Here is an 18564-nt window from a genome sequence, read left to right as displayed (position 1 = left end):
ACAAATCATTTGAGTCGGGTGTGTATCTTGACCAAATCCCGGGGTTCGATCAAACCCAGATTAAGAACCAGTGACCGAGCAGAAATACAAAAAGTCGGATCGCAATTCATTTTGGTCCACTTTTTGGCGATAACCGGATAATCTTCACATGAAAATTCTGGCATACACCTTGGAGTGGCGAATTTTTACTTCTGCAACCTTAACAAAATCTCTCTTTATTTTTCCACTTATGTTATTTTTTTTCCCACTGTGATTGCCCTCGGCTATAATTACATCCACCTTACTTTCCTCCCTAACAGTCCCGCTATCTCGTCTTTCTCGCACCACTCCCTCTACATGCTGTCAAATCTTTCTCCCTCCCTCTCGCCTTTGGCCTTCCAATCCACATCACGTCTCCCGATGCGGAGCCGTCCTTCCCTCCTAATCTCTCCAAAATGAGCATACTGTTCCTATTAGGCTGCCGCGCTTATATCTCCCACAAACACGCACGCACGCACGCGTACACACAAGTTGCGTGCGCAGGGACATCCCAGGCAGGCGGGCGGCTTATGAAATTTCACCTTGGGAGGATCTCGCGGCTTGTGCGCACTTACAATCAACACACATACACGCACATATGCGGCCTCTCCCTGGAGTGAGCTTTCATTTCCTTTCTCATGACCAAAGCAATTTGGCTTTCATTTAAGGGTCTCCGTCCTGCCAGCAGCTAATAAGTGTAACAGAACTGTAAAACATTCAGAGAGAGCAAAAAAAAAAAAAAAAAAAGGAGAAAGATTAATCGTTTTCTTTGAATGGGGGGTTTGATGGTTGGTGAGGGTGTAAGGGGAGGGGCGGAGGAGGAGAGCGGGGTCTCCTGGTGTAATTTAAACCAGAGTCAGGGTCCATTATTTAGTCATCCTTATGTTAATGCTGCAGGGAGAAAATGAGCGCTTAACTTGTTTTTGCTTTGCTTGACCTGACGGAGTGGGCGGGGCTGGGGGGTGAGGAAGGTAACATGCTTTGAATAGCATTCCGGCAGAGCATTTGGCATGACATCCAATCCAGTGTGTGCATGTGCATCCCAAAGTGTCATTTCTTGACCACACACTCCCCACCCTGACATGGACACTCATTACTGGTGCAACTTTGGTTTTAATTACACACGGATCACATTTCTGTAAGATTTGGAGCTGCAGCACAAAAATCCCGCTCCTTTTTTTGTCCTACTCATTAGATGCCGCACTCCCGGATTTCTTTTTATTTCAAAAGCAACATTCGACCGCTGCACCTAATTCAAAAGTCCTCCTCATCAAATGCACCATATTTGTCACCGCGCCGTCCTTTGATAGGCCGGATTTGACTCCCGACGGGGAATTTCCAAGGGAAACTACGGGGCAATACTTAAACGGAAGCACGCAGCATCCAAACCACTTTTTTGGCTTTTTTTTTTTTTTCCCCCTTTTGCCCTCTTTTTGGGCAGGCTATATATTTAAAATGATCAGCCTGGATGTCGAGGGTATTTTCTTTTATAGCATACACATGGGCGCAACTCCTTTTTTGTCAGCCAAAGTTCAAATCCTAGTCAGTGATTAAAAAACGGAATAGCAGCCTAGTCATATGGTTAGATAAGCGTTTTTTTGTTTTGTTTTTTTAATATGGACAAAACTATTCACTGTTAAACGTGGAGTTACTCAAATTATTTTTACTTTTTTGTAATGATTGTTGAGATTAGGACTCGCAAGTTAAGAATGTAGAATTGCCCACAAAGTCTTGGAAAGATGAAGAGTTAAGATTTGGGGGGGAACTAAGTGGCCAATGACTCCAGTGTAGGAAACATTTGCAGCTCGCGGTGCCTTTAAAGCGCCTGTATTGGTCTGTATGCGTGCGCATGCTATTATTTTTCTGAGGCTACAACTCCTGACTCGAGCACTTTCGGTTCATTAGAGAGCGGTATGAAAAAGATTAATTTAAGTGCTGACCGGTATCTTTCTCTTAAAGCCGGGACCTGGCGCTGAGCCAGATAATTACAGGCCCATTTGGGAATAAGGCTTCTAATGCTCCAGACTTTATGTACATGTGAATGGCTTTCATTAAACAATTTGGGTGCTGATTTTATGGCCTAATTAAGGGTACAGCACTGCGGAGCCGCAACGTAGGGGAGGAGGTGTTTTGACAGGCGTACGCAAGCAACACTTCTCTTGCTTTCTTACTGCGTCTCTTCGCCTCATTGCGCTGCTTTATTTGATTGGTTTAACACTGACAATAGTATTCATGATATAGTGCTAATCGATATATTGGGGGAGAAATCATTGAAACATCACACAATACATCAAAACATGAGTATCATCAATCGCATCCTGGCTGTTGATTCAGTGACTCTTTACATGCAGTCAATATTTGGGTTACGGTCAAAATTCTGCTTTGTGAAATATTTGGTTTAACCCGTGACGTAGTTACTTTCACCCCAAAATTGTGCTGCGTCGGCATGTTTGTTTACCTCTGCTTGAGTGTTGTGTGGGTTGTGCACCAGACGCACGGATTCATACACCAGCATACAGTATATATGTGTGTGTATATATATATATATATATATATATGTTTCTGTAGTCCTTCATGAAAAAACACTAATTATCGCCTGTGTTTAATCAAAATAAGACATTTGGCGGAGTTATTTTGCTCAATAAAACACGAGCATGAGACCATAAGTTCAGAAGATGCATTCAGAGATACATTGTTCCATACTATCAAAAATACAAAATGCCATTGATTGATCATTTGTCCCATAATTCATCAAGGACAAATTCCCATGATCCTCTAGTGGTTTCCCTCAAACACAAAAAGTCCACTGTGTTGGTATCGCTGTGATAAATTGTGCTACTGTGTGCATAATTAGAAGTGTTGCAAGTTGATTAAAAAAATAAAAATAAAAAATAAAAAGTCTGTTTGCATCATAAGAATTAGCTTCAATGAATTGCCTGTCAGCGTGGAGGCCGTTTTGCTTTGAGGGTCATCCAAAAGTTGTTGGCAAAAATTGGTGTGTCCGCTTCTCCGCTCTGTAATGAAATTATGCCCTGTTTAAACAAGTTCATGCAGAAGAAGTGAAATATGACAGCTTGCACCACATTTTCATTTCACTTTTCACCAAACTTGTGGAGACGCTCTGAAGTTTAAGGGATTTAGCTCGGACTTGCTTGTTCCGGCTCCACTGTACTGTGAGGAAGTGCGTGCGCATGTGAGTGTGTGTGTGTTGTCACCCGTTAGCCGGCCGTGTGAGCGTCATGTGTAAAAGCTCCTCATAAGTCAGATCAAGCAGAAACACAAGGGCACACTTTTTTTTTTTTTTCCCCCCTGCATACTTGTTTCTTCTTTTCTTCACTCGTCCTCCATGAAAAAAAAAAAAAAAAAAGGATGGTAGATGGGATCTCATGGAGGTAATTACTTGTGAGAGCCGGGCCTGTCATCCCAACGACCTCCCCCACCTCCCACCACACAACATGCATTCAACAGGGAGGGAGAGAACCTTCTTTGTCCGAGTCCCCCTTTGAAACAAAAGACCTCTTCCAACTTGGAGAGCGAAAATACTTTGCGTGTCTTCTTTTTGTTTTCTGTTAAGTGATCATGCTCAGGGACATGTCGGGTTGCAGTCAAATTATTGTCGCCGTGCTAACCGCTTTCCTAGCGGCTGTAGGCTAAAATGAGCCTAATGGACACTTATTATCCCGGGACGTGCTTGGAAATGGATGGATGGAGATGTGGACTTGCATGAGGAGCTTCACCAAGCTGCGTGTGCGCGTGTGCATTTGGAAGCATGTGATCACTTGATTTTCAGCATGGAAAATTGTGCGCGATGACATCGATATGTCTTTGAGGCATTTTTGGTTTGTCTGTCTCACTTTCACTCCTTTATCTTTTTTTTCTGCTCACTGGGGATGGTTTTGCCATTCCAGTGGTTGTCTTTTATTTTCAGGAAGGTCTCTCTTCAGACAGAAGTCTATTTCTAGGGTTTGTCTCCGTAATTTGTGGCCATCACATAAACATTCACGGATGGCCGGAGGAGCGGGAGAATGGATGCAACACACACGCGTGCGCCCGTCTCCTTTGCTTTGCACAGTAGGCCGCTAGTTAGGCTAACTGATAGACTTACTATCGTCCACAACATTTGCGACAGACGTACAATCTGACCCAGCCTGAGCAATATCCATTTAACAAGGTGTTTATTATGGTGCTTGCTGCATTATAAAAGGACGTGTCTCAGTGTGAGCACCACTGCACACTACAGCAAAACGAAACCAACCAAAGAGAAGATAGACTTTTTTATTTTTGAAGTAAAAGCAATCAAAACATAGCTAGTTTGTGTACCACGATGGCTGCTAAATAAAATATAGTCAGATAATTGATGTTCCGCTTTGAAATATATCGGACGCGTATCGAATCGTCTTTTATTGTAAAAATATATCTTGGAAGGAAATGGCACATTTTACAGGAAAAGTTCATTCAAATGGTTGTAAAATGTCAACAAAAAAGCCAGTGCATCATACCTTCTTGAACTGAGTCATATCATATTGAATCAAATTGTAATCTCACTTCTTCGAACCACCACATGTATTGAAAACCGTGAAACCGTCTTTTTATTTTTTATTTTTTTCAGAAATGCACACCTCTACAAATAGCTGAAAGTTGTACAATTATTGGGAGACATTTCTGCCCTAGAACCAGAACATAGATTAACAAGTGAAATGATGAATTAGCCACAACAGAATAAACCCCTGCACTCAAATGATGAATATATGTATTATTAATATATTTTGGGCAAGCAGTAATTTACTCCAAAATTCCCCAAAACCAAGGTCTCTAAGGCAGTGTGGTCATTTTTTGAATAATTCCATGCAAGCAAATGATAATTACCATGCGGTTTGTGTGTGCACATACTGTAGAGAGCCTGACTGAAGAAATGAGCCTCGTTCACCATAAACTATTTTTGAAATGGTGTGTCGGGGGGGCGGGGGGCGGTCAGAGCGCGGCCCGATTGTTTTTCTTTGAGTGGAGGCGGCTCTTTGGTGGAGGGGGTATTACCCGTGCTAAATTGTTCCCTCATGTTTTCCGCCAAGGATTCTGCGCCCTGCCACACTGACAGTTATAATTTACAAAAATTGCTCTGATTATCTGAATTAGCATAGCTGACCAATGCCACATTAGCCTTATTTACAATACAAAGCCGTCGGGCTCTGAGGACGCATACTAAATATGATTTAAGTCTTTTGAAGAGGACGTGTGTGATGTCACAAACGGCCTCTCTTCGGGTCCATATGGACCCGGGAGCCGATGGTTCAGGAAGTGTTGAATACAAAGTCCGTTTTGATGAAGAATGCCATGTTTTCCCTCACTTGGAGTTTCCTTCATTCCATCTTGTTTCAGTTTGTTTTTTTTCCTCCTGCCCCCTCCTTTTTTTTTTTTTTTAGCCCGGCTCTTCTTTATTTCATCCTCCTTCACCTCCATTCTTTTTTCCCCCCGAGCCCCTCATACTCCCTCTTGTCCATTGACTCTTAACCACAGATGGACAAAACAATGGGCAGTGTCACACAGCATTAAGACAAACAATCAGGTGATGGGAGGGGGCCCGCAGCCACGGTAACCAGGCAATGGCGGGGCTCGCCCCAAGCAGCCGCTAATCTGAGACGGCGATGATCCGATTCGCAGATGGACGTCACACGCACACGCAGATCCGCGTGATAAGTTGCTATTGTCAAGAAGAATTTCTGTCATCTCGCCCTCCTTCCTCACTCTCCTCTCTTTCCTTGACCTCATCCATCAGCGGGATGTATGGAATTGATAGAGGCTATTGATTACCTATAGCTCAGGCTAATCGTCGCTAACTGGAGGAAGCTTTGCGGCAATGGCCGCTGTCAATGGCTCGTATGTGTGTCAGGCTTCAACGTTCGCTTTCTGAACTGTGGTGTCAAAAATATCTTTTTGGCCAAGAATAAGGAAAATGCAAGTTTTGTCTGCCAAATAGTGAGTGCCGCCAAGTTTCACCTCCCACCTACAGTATGTGATGACAACGCCCCCCCTCGCTCGCTCGCTCGCTCGCGCTCTCTTTCTGGCTTCTTCATCTCCCTAATAGGAAATTTGAGCGCCCGATGTGAGATTAAAGCTCAGAATCAATGCCTTGTGAGCAATCATTTCCAGACAAAATCTCTTTCATCTTTGCCGCTCCCCTTTGCACCCTCTCCTTCATTCTCTTTCGTTTTCTCAGCCACCTCCTAATGCTTACCGGGGGTCCTGTGTCATGACATCCCTTTTTGCTTTTATCATGTACTAATAACACTGTGAAAATAGAGAGAGACAGAAAAAAAGAATGTGACATTGAATCAGAAAAGGATGCTGGGAGAGAAAGGGAAGAAAAAAAAGAGAAGCAAAATCCACAGAATGATCCCGGGGTCTCGACTTTGATGTCTTTGTGTAAATTAAACAAATATGCCTCCTTGGATTCATCATCAGCGAGCGCTTGATAAGATGACATCTCCTCGTTTGCTCTTTTATAACAAGAAGGGACATGAGGGAGGATCGAAAAAGAGGAAACATTTCATTTCGAAACATATATACAGATCTGAAAAATGAATAGTGACATGTAATAAATAATGGAAAAGGGTTTGGACAAAATGGTGTGATATATTCATGTAATATTTCCCGCAGTACTGTACTGATACACCAGTATCACATATCGTATATCCAGTGTTCAATTGTACACGTTTGCGCACCTACGCACCAACTTTGTTTTAACTGTAACGTAGTGTTAACGACCATGCACACTGTCAAAATAAGGCAGTAAAAAATAAAAAACAAAATAAAGAAAAATTTTGACTGTATTAAATTTAATGAATACCCGTCAAAACTGAGAGACTGTAAAAAATGTTAAAATGATAAAAATTACAGAATGTGTGCAAATTTTAAAAGAAAAACTATAACGTTAAAAATGTCAGAAAATAGTAAATTTTATGGCAGAATTTGGGCATTGTTGTTGTTGTTGTTATTATTATTTATTACAGTAATTTATTTATTTATTTATCAATGTTTTTATGTATTTATTTTACCGTATTTTTTATTTTATTTTATTTTATTTATTTATTTTTTTACCGTGTGGATAAATCATTGCCACGTTTTCAATCAGCTAATCACGTCTTTTGGTATTTTCCTTGACGAGCGCAGGCGCCGTTGTGGGAGGGAACACGAGCCGACTCCAATCGAAGCAAGCGCCCCACTGATTTTCGTATATCGCGATACAATCGTTGACAAAATATCTCGATCACGCCGTATCGTGAGCTACTCTGCACTTCTCAGCTCTCGACAGTGGGGGAAGCTGCAGTTAAATCCAGTGCGCCGATTGTAGCCCGGAAACACGCAAACGCACCGACACACCCCAACTTGGCCAGGGCTTTGTTTCCAAACACAGGTTAATGGGGAGTGAGGAAGAGGAGCATTGCAATTTTCTGCTCTTTAGGCACCAGAGAATTCTCTCCAGTGCAAGAGGGACCGCACTCTCAACGTAATAGGCATTTTGCACCCTCATCACCCCTTTACACACACGCACACGCACATGAGAATCTTGTGGGAGTCAAAGCGGCCAGTCCCGAGAGTGCCGGCGAGCGTTCGACATGCATGCAGTCGGCAATGAGACAATCAGCATGCCGAAATTGAAACCCTGTTTGGAGTCGCATGGGGAGGAAAGAAGAAGAGTCAAGTGGGAGAGCAGGAGAAAAAGAAAAGAGGAAATAGGAAGTGATGTTTTGTTTAATTGCCTCCTCAGTGACGGTTATTGCCGAAGAGATGTTCAGAGACGTGAAGCATCTGTGTGTCCATCGTCTCCCCCCGACATCGACCATTAAAGTATTACGGTTTGTGCCATTGCACATCTTCCGGCTTAATTAGCAAGAGGACACACGACTCTCATCATTTATAATCACAATAATTACTAGTAGCCCTGTTTATTAATATCTACGCTTCACATATCTGAGGACATGAAGACGGGCGCGTTCGCCTATTTTTTTTTCTTCTCTTCTCGTCTCTAATTGTCTTCTTTTTTTTTTAATGACGATATTCCAGTAATGTAACAATGAGTCAGGTTGTGTCAAAGTGCGCTCGAGTTAAGCTCCTCCCGTCGACGGTTGGAGCCTCCAGCGTGCGCACCTACACACTGGATGAGACAATATCAATGTGGGAGTTCCCGTATGTGACACCAGATTAAGAAGGCCAAGCGGAAGAATGTCGGGGAACTGCCGTGTTGCATTTGCAAGGAGCAGAAAGGGGGCCATCTTGTCGCGGCCGCTCGCTGGAAGTGAGCAAGTCGCCTCCCTTTGCATTATTCACAGCGGCCAAGTGATCGAAGCTCGGTTCAATAGCACTAAAGCGACGCGCGCTGGAGAGATTTGTCTTACAAAACCTTGACACACACGCACACACGCACGCTACCTCACGTAGTCTGCTCTCACAAACATTGATTTTCGGTGGTGGGATTCTCCCAGGCTTTGGATAAAACGAGGGGCTTCCCCCGTCAAACGCACACACACGCATACCAGACAACAACGTATATGGTCTCATTGGAAAGTCTTTCAAGTTGTGATTTGATGATGATGATGATGGAGTCCCGCGACGAAGGCTGACAAATATGCGTTATTGATTCAACAGTGTTTTATAGGGCTGTCGATAGCACCATTTTTCAGACTGATACCAGCGCGCGTATATCGATACCTGCCTTATTTCTTTTCTTTTCTTTTTTAGTTTATTTATTTTTTATTTATTTTATTTTATATATATTTTATATATATATCTAACAATTTATATTTATATATATATATTTTTTGGATTTTTTTTTTAATTTTTTTTTTTAAGAGAATGAATCGGTAAGACCTGCCTTATTTCAAGGTATCGGTATGCACAATGGCAGCTGATACTATTATCGGCCATTTTAGTATCAGGAACTAAAAATCAGAAGAATACAAAATTGCAATTAAATGCTTTTGGTCTTTCTTGAAAATACTCTGTTTTTTGTTTTTTTTAATTGAATGTATCAAAAGTACTAGTTGCATCCGTACTTGATATTAGGTGAATACTCAAAAGTTGAGTACTTGTTCTGGTATCAGTCTGAAAAAAAGGTATTGAACATTCAATCATCTTGTTTGTTTGTTTTTTTTTTGCATGAAACAAATGGCTTTGCCAATATGTCATATTGCAAGTAAGTGTTTCTCATCTCTTGTATTGACAAGTCAACACTCACGTCTGTGAACACGAATGCACGACGGACACAGCGATGTCCCCCAAAGACATCCGATCCACCCGTCCCAATAATTATCCGCCGGATGCTCATCTCACTCGCACACCTTTTGCCTTCAATCCCGGCTAACGGTTTGGGGCAGAAGGCTGCAAGCGACGGGCCTCTTTCCCACTGCCCCAGTGTCTTAAGCTGCCATTGATTAAATGTTAACTGATATAGTCGGCCCTGGCAATCTTGTTAGAGTCGGAGCAGGCAGGCTGCTCGACAGACAGTTTAGGACCCGTGCAGCCTTCCCTGATCAATAGCGTAGATCAAGATTGCATCCATCAATGAGCTCCCAAAACAAAAGGTATCAGATACCCGATGAGCCCCGTGGGGACGTCCGCTGACTTCTGTGTGGCCAGATGCCGCCAAAAGACGCCACGACCACCCGAGCCAACAAGAAATATACTCACACAAATCACAAGCTATTTTATTTTCCTCCTCCTGCAGCCGCACCTGAAGTCAATCAGCTCCTCACCTAATAATGTAATTACACCTGATGGGCGCGCACACGCATAAACACACGCAGTTCAGTTTGCAGATAAGCCAGCGCTGACTTTTCCCCAATGAAGGTTAATTATCCTGCGCGGTTCACTTCGGTGTGTGCGTGTTTCCTCAATTGCCCGTTCATTTCAATCCTCCAAGCATGCCAAAGGCACCGCAAAATGTCTGAATCAATGTCTGGGCGACCACCGCTGTTAAAAGTGTATCGATAATGCTCCCCTATCTCCTTTCCCGCTATTGTGACGCCGCAGTTTGAATAATTAAGACTTAATTAGAAATCGATGAAAAGAGTCATTTGAATATGGATTTTTGTTTCTTCGAACATACACCCCACCACGACTGTTTTTGTTCAAACTTCAAGGGGGGTCGATCATTCCGTGTCCTATCAAAATAAAGTGCTAATTGGAGAGAAAAGAACAACAGCGCGTCGTGGCGCCTCTCAAATTGTCATTCCAATTCGTTTTAAGCACAAGGATGCTGGTTTTAATACATGATCCAATGTGTCTAATTGTTGACTTTATTATTATGGAATTGTGCAAAAAGATAAGCTGTGAAAATTTGTGTCTAATAATAATAAAGACCATAAACAAGTGTTTTTTTTTAAGCATCCCATGGCAGATACTAAAAATGACAGTGAGCCATGAATTATTCGAGTTTTCTGCATATGACCCTCAGAGTAAAAAGTTTGGACACCGCTGACGTTATTTTGCCGTTAAATGTTTGGTTTGATTTTGCTTTGATAGCATTTATAGTTGGGTGCATGTTATTCCCAGAAAATGTGATTAGTTGATATGCAAAAATATAATAAGAGCAACAATCATAATTAGGGTCAAATATCAAATATTTTTACAATTGATTATACTATCGATTATTCCATCGTTTAATCCAATAATCGGATGAAGAAAATTAGATTTGATTAAAATGTACAAATATAACAAATAAATATTTCTGTGACTGCTGCTTATTAACCAATTATTGTTGCTTATTTGGTATTGTTTAGTCATTAAAAAAACAATTGAGCAATATCACGAGAAGGGATTGATGTACTTTCCAACCATTTTGAATTGGATTTGATGACTCGTTCAGTCAATTAAACGCAGATGTTTGGATTAAACACACACACAAAAAAAACCCAGTCTGCTTTCATGAAAGAATAATTACAGTTGAGTGGCTAAAATCAGATGATTTTCATAATTTGCAGATCATTTTAAATTTTGGATAGTTATTCAATTACTAAGGTAGTTGATTAGTAATCAATTAATTTTGATGCCTCAAAAAATGATGATGATGATGATAATAATAATAATTTTCCTAAACAAAAGCCCAATATGACCCTGTACTATTCAGAAAAAAAAGTTGACAATAACTAATAATAATAAAAATAATAATAATAATAATCTTCATCATCATCATCATCATCATCATAACAATAATAATTTTCCTAAAAAAGGCCACTGTAAAGAAAACGTATCAAATGCAAGCCTTTGGTTTGATGAAATCATCTCGTTGCACTTTTGCGCGTCCATTTTGAGGGTCTGTGGGGATTTTCAAGTGGCGTGTCAGGAACTGGGAGTCTAATGCATGGAAACACGGAGCTTTCTGTTTTCTGACGGCGAGCAGAGATAAGGAAGAGATACGGCTGAAGCTCTGGCTCAAATCTAAAACAGATCCCGCTGAAGGAGGCGGGCGGGGTGGGGAAGTGTAGGAAAGGAAAGTGAGGCTTGCGGGGAGGGGGGAGAGGTAGCAAGAAACAGGAATATTGTCAATCCTCTAAGTGTCTGGCGGTGTCTCCCTTTCTTTCCCTCTTTGGCTCCCTCGTTCCCTTCCCCTCCTCACCCCCGCTCGCTCCCCGGGTAATCTGATTTATTGGAAGCATATGTGTGCTGCTCCGTCTTTGTCTGCCTCTATTAGGGCCGGTGGGGGCCCATATGACATTGTTTAGCCAGTAATGAAATGGACATTTTTTGCATGTTTTTGAGAAGGTCTAAGGAAAGCCAACGCTCGACTTGATAACCATTTGGGAATACCTCCTCCCAGGCATTTGCCCCAAGTCTGTGCCTGCGTATTACAGGTTCCATGTGGTCGTTTCGGAGCTGATTCTCAGCAACCGAATGAATATTTCTGCCTGGAGATATTCTTCTTATGTTGAAAAGTCACGGCACACTCCAAAAGACATCATGAGTAACACGAGACATTTTTTTTTGTTCTCTCCTCTAAAAGGAAATGACAGGTCACATGACTATGAAATTGTTCAATGGTAGCGCCCATCATTAAGAAATGTTGCCTTGACATGAATGCATTCCCTTGTAATGTGAATCCAACACAAGTCTCGTCGATGAGGCCACAATTAAAGCGGAGAAATTGACATTTTTCATTTGGACAATTAGCAGTTATCGGTTTCACGTCACAGTTTTGCCAGTCAAAATTAGTATTGTGGGCCTCATTAAAACACCCTGAATAGCAAAACAAAACTATTAACGACTAAAAAGCTTTTCCGAACAGCGGAGACTATCCAAAATGTTTTGCTGTGTTCCGGCCCACATTGTTACGTGGCCGTTTGTTTCAGGTGTGCATGCTTGAGTGGTTGGCGTCGGGGCTCGACTGACCAATCAGGGCAAACTGTCAAACTCAGTTCAGGTGTGCCACCACCTATTTAGTTTTGTTGCCACCAGGGAGAGGGTGGCTGTCTGTTTGCTTTCAGTGTTTTTGCTTTCCCCCTCGGTCTCACGCAGTCTTTATGCCTCTTTAGTTTGTTTGATTTCGCGCGCTTTCGTGCGCCATTCGCCGTAAACTTGCCCATTTTCTATTCCTTTGACTTAGGACCTTCGCCATAACCGTTGTTACCTGTTTGACAACCAGCTAGCGAGCAACAAGCTCGACTGGCTACTAGTGCGGCCAAACACATTACTTACCTGCTCTTGAGTCAGTTGTCATCACCTCCATAGTGGTGATATAAACTACACGTATGACAAATGGCGTTCTCACGAAGGGATGACACAAAAAGATGGAAACGCCATGCTAGTTGCTAAGCTAGCCTAACAGCACAATTGAGTGCTTGTGGTGTTTGACTCCACTTTTTGCAAATTTGATGGCCGGAAGCACGTTAGAGCGGAGAACATCCAACAAAATACCGGGCAAATTAGTCAATGACGAGACTAGAAAATCTGTTTGCTAAACAGAATCGGAACCGGAAATGAATTATGAAATGTACTCCGACCAAATGTCAGCCAAATTACATTCCAGTTGTTTTTATTTTTTTTTAATCAATATAGATTTGATTCTAGACAACAAAATACAGTTTGTTGTTACATACGATATTCGCGGTAATTTAAGAAATAAAAGCTGCTGATTGTATGAAAAAGTAAAACAATTGTTTATATGTTATAATTTAATATCAAACCTTGGATTGACCTGAAAAACAAAAACAAAAAAATTAGAAAGTTGCTCCTTAAATTTAAAAAAACTAATCTTTCAAGCGTTGAATTGCGTCCTTTTTTTTTTTTTTTCCCCCCCTGACTGTCACACATCATTACGTTGTTGCGTTTGAGGGCTCTGAAAGCAGACAGTTTCCATGTTGCTAAAACAATACAACGACTAATGGGATAAAGATCTTTTTAAACAACATCCATTCGTCTGCTGCCATCGCAGGCCCATTTGCACAGCATAGATGCACACACATTGGCAACGAGGGCATATGCTCTTACAAACCGCTGATTTTTTTTTTTTTTTTTTTTCAAAATTAGATTTCCTCCTCTTGGCCTGGTATTAGTTGAGAGAAGAAGAAATAAAGCCTGACTACATGACAATTACAAACGATATCTGCCTGTTAACCAGTGTCGCGATGGATGTTCAGATAGGAGGAATAAACAAATCGGATGTATGTGGACGGCTCGCTGTGCGAAAAGATGAAAAGTAGATGGATGAATGGAAAGACGGACAAACTGATCGAGTCGGGCAGGTATGCTGAGAAACAGCTGCTTTCTTCATTAGGATCATCTATCGATCTCGCGCCCTCGCTGTGCATGATTGCGTGCGTGCGTATTTGAGGAGCTGAGCGGTGTCTGTAGATAAGTGCTGGTAATAGAAGAGAATGAATTCTTATCACAGAGATGTGGACGCCATTAACCCTCAGCTCCTTGTTGTGTGTGTTTTTTTTTGTTTTTTTTGTGGCCGCTTCTGCTCCCTCCATCCGCTTGACCCGACCGGGTCGACCTGCCGAGCGCGTGCGATATTTCCGCCGTGTGTGCCACCTCGACGCGTGTGCGTGCGCGGACTGCCTCGTCCGCCAGATGTTTCTAATCGGGGGGCTGAATAAATATTGCGCCCAGCTATCATGGAAGAGCAAGAAGTCAAAGAAAATCGAGTAGAAATGAAAGAGAGGGGAGGAATTGTTTGCAGATGATTCCGAAATCTCCCGGTGAGCTTGCCGTGCCGCCTCGGCACTTTTGCCCTCCTGCCGCAGGTGATCCGGGCTGGCGAAATGCAATATGGCTCTTGTGTAAGACGCAGGTGTTTATGTGTGCAAGCGCTGTTGGATAAGGCCAGGTGTTGCACCGCGCAACCTTTTGAAGCCATATTGTAATTACGTCTTTGTGTTTGGCATTAAAGGGGAAGTTAACCCAATCGTTTTCTTAACAGCTGCACCAGTCGAAATGAGATTTTTCAGCGAATCACAATCAGCGATTCACTTAAAACAAAAAAAGAAGTTTCATCACTGATACCATGAGAAGATGGAGCACGATATCTATTTTGTATATTTACTCTACAATTAGGAAATAACTTATTTTGGCGGGCTGTTATTGATTGTTTGTGCAAATGAAGACATTACAGCCCATCACAGATTTTTGAGTAAAAAGCTAAATATCGTCCGATCCCAATCCAGCCGATCGGATTGATATAAAAGCTACTAAATGTGGTCTTCTGATTATTATTAATTAGCAAATGTTTTTCTCCATCTCAGGGGGCAGCCATTTTGCCAATTGAGAATGACATCACAGTTGCTCACAGCTAACAACCAATGACGGATCAGCTGGTGAATGTCACATGACCAAAACTCAGAAAACACATGAGCCGCGATTGGACGTTACCTGAGGTTACTATGATGTCATTTTCAGTCGCCAGCAAGTGGCAAAATGGCCGCCGCCTGAGATGGATAAAAACAGGTGGCTTTTGTTGATTATTTTTCTGATATTCCACAAACTAAATATGAATCAGAAGGCTGTGTTTTTATTTGCAGGGGTGATCCCAACATTATTGTGAAGACATTTTTTGGGGTTGACTTCCCCCTTAAATAATCATAAACATTTCCTCTCATCCATGCAGAAGTGAAAATGAACCTTCCCCCTCTCTCAACAAGCAACAACAGCTTATTTCTGTATAAGCCAGCCTTTAATCTAGGTTATGTTTATACAAATTCCTATTCTTTTTTTTTCCCCCCAAACGTTAATACGTGTTTTGTTAGTTGCCCGCAAGACAGCGAAGCGGGCAATTTGAGGGAAAATGAAATACAATATGGTGTCTCAGGAAGTCGTAATTGACAACAACAAAGCAAATTTGAAGCTGCTGATACGAGCGTTTTTTGTTTTTTTTTCACACAAAAGTAATTTTTCAGCGTATTCCGGCATTGACAGCCACACCAGGAGTGCGTTAAATGTGACAATGCTATCGTCTGATGCTCCAGGTTGAAGCTAAATGCTTCGTTTTTTTTCTTTTTTTGCTGGCGTAATGTGTTCTGCTGTGTTTTTTAGCAATAAATAGTCGGGTGTGGGTGGATTTGAGCGTGTGGATGGAAACACGTATGTTTACATGTTAGCATGTGTGCTGTGGAACGCGGCGTTAAATCCGTGGGCGTGAGTGTGTGCGTGAGTTATTCCCAGGCCCTGTTGTGCAGGAGCTGCAGCCCCTTTCTGCCGGGTTGATGTTTAGGATTTTAGACATGCTACATTAACAACATCTGGTTAAGATCTAAATGCTTGTTAAACGCGCTGAAATTCGGCGGGGGGAAGGTAGAGGGAGAGTGGGCCGGCGGGGGTGTAAAGAGGGGAGACTTGGGTAAATAAAGATTTGAGGGTGAGAGAACATGAGGGAAGGAGATCAGTAAGTCTATAAGGTTCTGACTCTGGCAGTAGTACCGCTGGGCCTCGGCTCGGTGTGTGCGTGCACGTGCATGTGCGTCTGTGTGGGACAGTGTCGTGTTTCAAAGTTTTCCCCTTTCGAACCAAGAGGCCGAACCGGAACAGAAATGTGACATCACAGGGATACTTTTTGCATTCGTGCACGCTCACATGCAGACGGTGTCACATGACATGATTGTAAGAAGAAATCAAGATCAACATCAGCGTTAGGTGCATATGACAAACTGGTTATGGGTGTTACAAGCTGCAGTATTTTCATATAATGTACATGTGTAAACTATCTGCTGTTTGTTTTTATTTTACAATTGGTATTAATGTCAAAGTAATGATGTAACTGCTGTAAGTCACTGCAATTGTCACATATATATATATATATATATATATATACACACACTAGGGGTGTGAATTGCCTAGTACCTGACAATTTGATTCGTATTACGATTCATACGTTACGATTGGATTCAATACCGATTAATCCCAATACAAATTTATAAATCGATTGTTGCGATTTTTTTTTTTTACACAAATTTAGAAAATAGTCATCAGTAAACTTGTACATGTACACTGTAATATTTGTATGAAAATGCATTATTTATTTTAATAATAAAAATGTATTATAATGTAATATAATATATATGTAAGCCACACTGTATTTAACAAACAGGTTGTAATCGGTTTCATGTTTGAACAGCATTGAAATAAAATATTAAGGCTTCATGTTCCATTCATATAATATTCTTGAACCCTAACTCTAAGACGTTTTGTTGAATATTTTCCCATCAAAATAAATGTTTAAAAATCCTATCGAATCGATTCGAGAATTGTGCGCTGTAATATCGCAATATATTGCCGAATCGCACCCCTAATATATACACACACCGCACGCACGCGCACGCACCCCCACACACGTATATATTTTCCTGGTTTTGCCTTTTAATGAGCACGATCCGAGACCCTAAAGAAGCAAATTAGTGGCAGCTTGGCCCCCCGCTAATGAATTCAGCCATTTTGGAGTCTGCGAGTCCAGTTTGTTGGTGTGTTATTGCTCGGCGGTTGTTGTGCTGTGCGACCGAGTCCTCCACCGGGCGCATAATGACCCGGCGTGGTGGTTATGGGCCCTTAGGGGGAGACAGAAGGGGGAGCGAGTGGTCTCAGAGCAGGTCATTATACAGCCAGAGGAGACGCACGCACACACACGCCAAACAACCTCCATTGCATCCATCTCCCATATGTCTATTCTTCTGTTTTCTTTCGAAACATCTCTTTTTGCTTTCAGTCTCTATGCATCGTTTTTACTCGTCATGGTACTTGTGCAATCAATCTTAAAATAATACTTTGATGACGATAAGTAAATGTTGCTTTTGTAGATGATTTCAGCCATATGTGTGTATGTAGGTATTAGAAAAAAAACACACTTTTAAACACCTCTGTAGTAATAGAAGAGACATTTTTTAGTTGGAAGTCTGTTAAAGGTGTTTCAACATGTGGACAAAAGGCAGAACATTTTCGTTTTTAAAGACGCCCGTCATTGAACTTGCGATTTATTCATGGCCACGGCCGGCGCTTCCAATTAATAGCTAAACGTAAAACCACGTCCATTTGGGTGTGGAGCTGATCAACAGTCACTTAATTCTTCTTCCTCTCCCAACGGTTAAATATAGGCCGGCGTTGGTAATCGGACCCGGGCCGTGCGGTTAGAATCGAGCTCACCGGCCGGCTTTAATGTTCCGGACGAGCCACATCAAAGGAAGATCTCGCCGGGCTGCCAAAATCCAAACTCACACCCACCGCCTCACCCACTGTTGGTGCGTGTCCACGAGGCGGTGGAAGGTGGCTGTGAAAGTTTTGCTCTGGTTGCGATTAAGTCGATAGTCGCAGCGCTTTCACGTACACACGCGCATGCTTGCACATGACAGCTCACATGCAAACACGTGCAGTCGCCGTCTCACTCACTTGATCAATGGCGCGCATCCGCGCACGCATCGACGCCATCATGTGGTGTGTAACTGTCAGGGTCAGTCAGAGGGCAGACGCTGTGCTGATGTATTGAGAGCGCTCGTCTGGGAATGTCCTCAGCGTGGAAACGCATTCCCGTATGCGCACGCACTCGCTTGCCACTGATCTAACCGATGCGAAGGGGGGGTGTGAAGAGTAACACAAAAAAAACCTGATGAGGCCCAGATGATGGCCCACCTCCTCTTTCCTTTCCACCGCTTCTTCCTGTTCCTTCTCTTGTCACTGTCTCTCATTCTCTTGTGTCCCATTCTGCTTACAGGTAGAGTGCCCCCTAGAGGTTTTTGTTGGGACCCTCTATTGGGGATTGGAATGATCCAGAACAAGCGTATTCCATCTTGCATGGAATAAATAACATTTATTTATTTGTCAACACAAACAGGGAAGGAATTAAAATGACAAAATGGACGCACCAGCAGCATCAGCTGTTAAAATTGCTGTTTCTGCAGTCGGGCCTCTCTTGGCTGTCACTCACATATTAATAAAACATCAGCACTTCTATAGTTCTCATACTACAAAAAGCACAATATTGTGCTTTTGTACATAACAGCAATGCATATAAACCACCTACAATCGCTAATAACAATATTGAAGCACTTACTTGCTCATGCAAGCACACATTGA

At 42.2% G+C, this 18564-nt stretch overlaps 1 protein-coding gene across 5 annotated transcripts in view; it reads left to right on the top strand.

Annotated features, from left to right (window-relative positions):
• The window catches only part of zfhx4 (zinc finger homeobox 4), a 101393-nt gene that overhangs the window by 62975 nt on the left and 19854 nt on the right, over nucleotides 1-18564 (top strand). The gene's annotated exons all lie outside the window — the stretch shown is intronic.

The sequence above is a fragment of the Festucalex cinctus genome, chromosome 20, assembly GCF_051991245.1.
Source record: "Festucalex cinctus isolate MCC-2025b chromosome 20, RoL_Fcin_1.0, whole genome shotgun sequence".
Lineage (NCBI taxonomy): Eukaryota > Metazoa > Chordata > Actinopteri > Syngnathiformes > Syngnathidae > Festucalex > Festucalex cinctus.
Note: the sequence above shows the minus strand (reverse complement) of the source record. Positions and strands in the feature narration are given on the sequence as shown.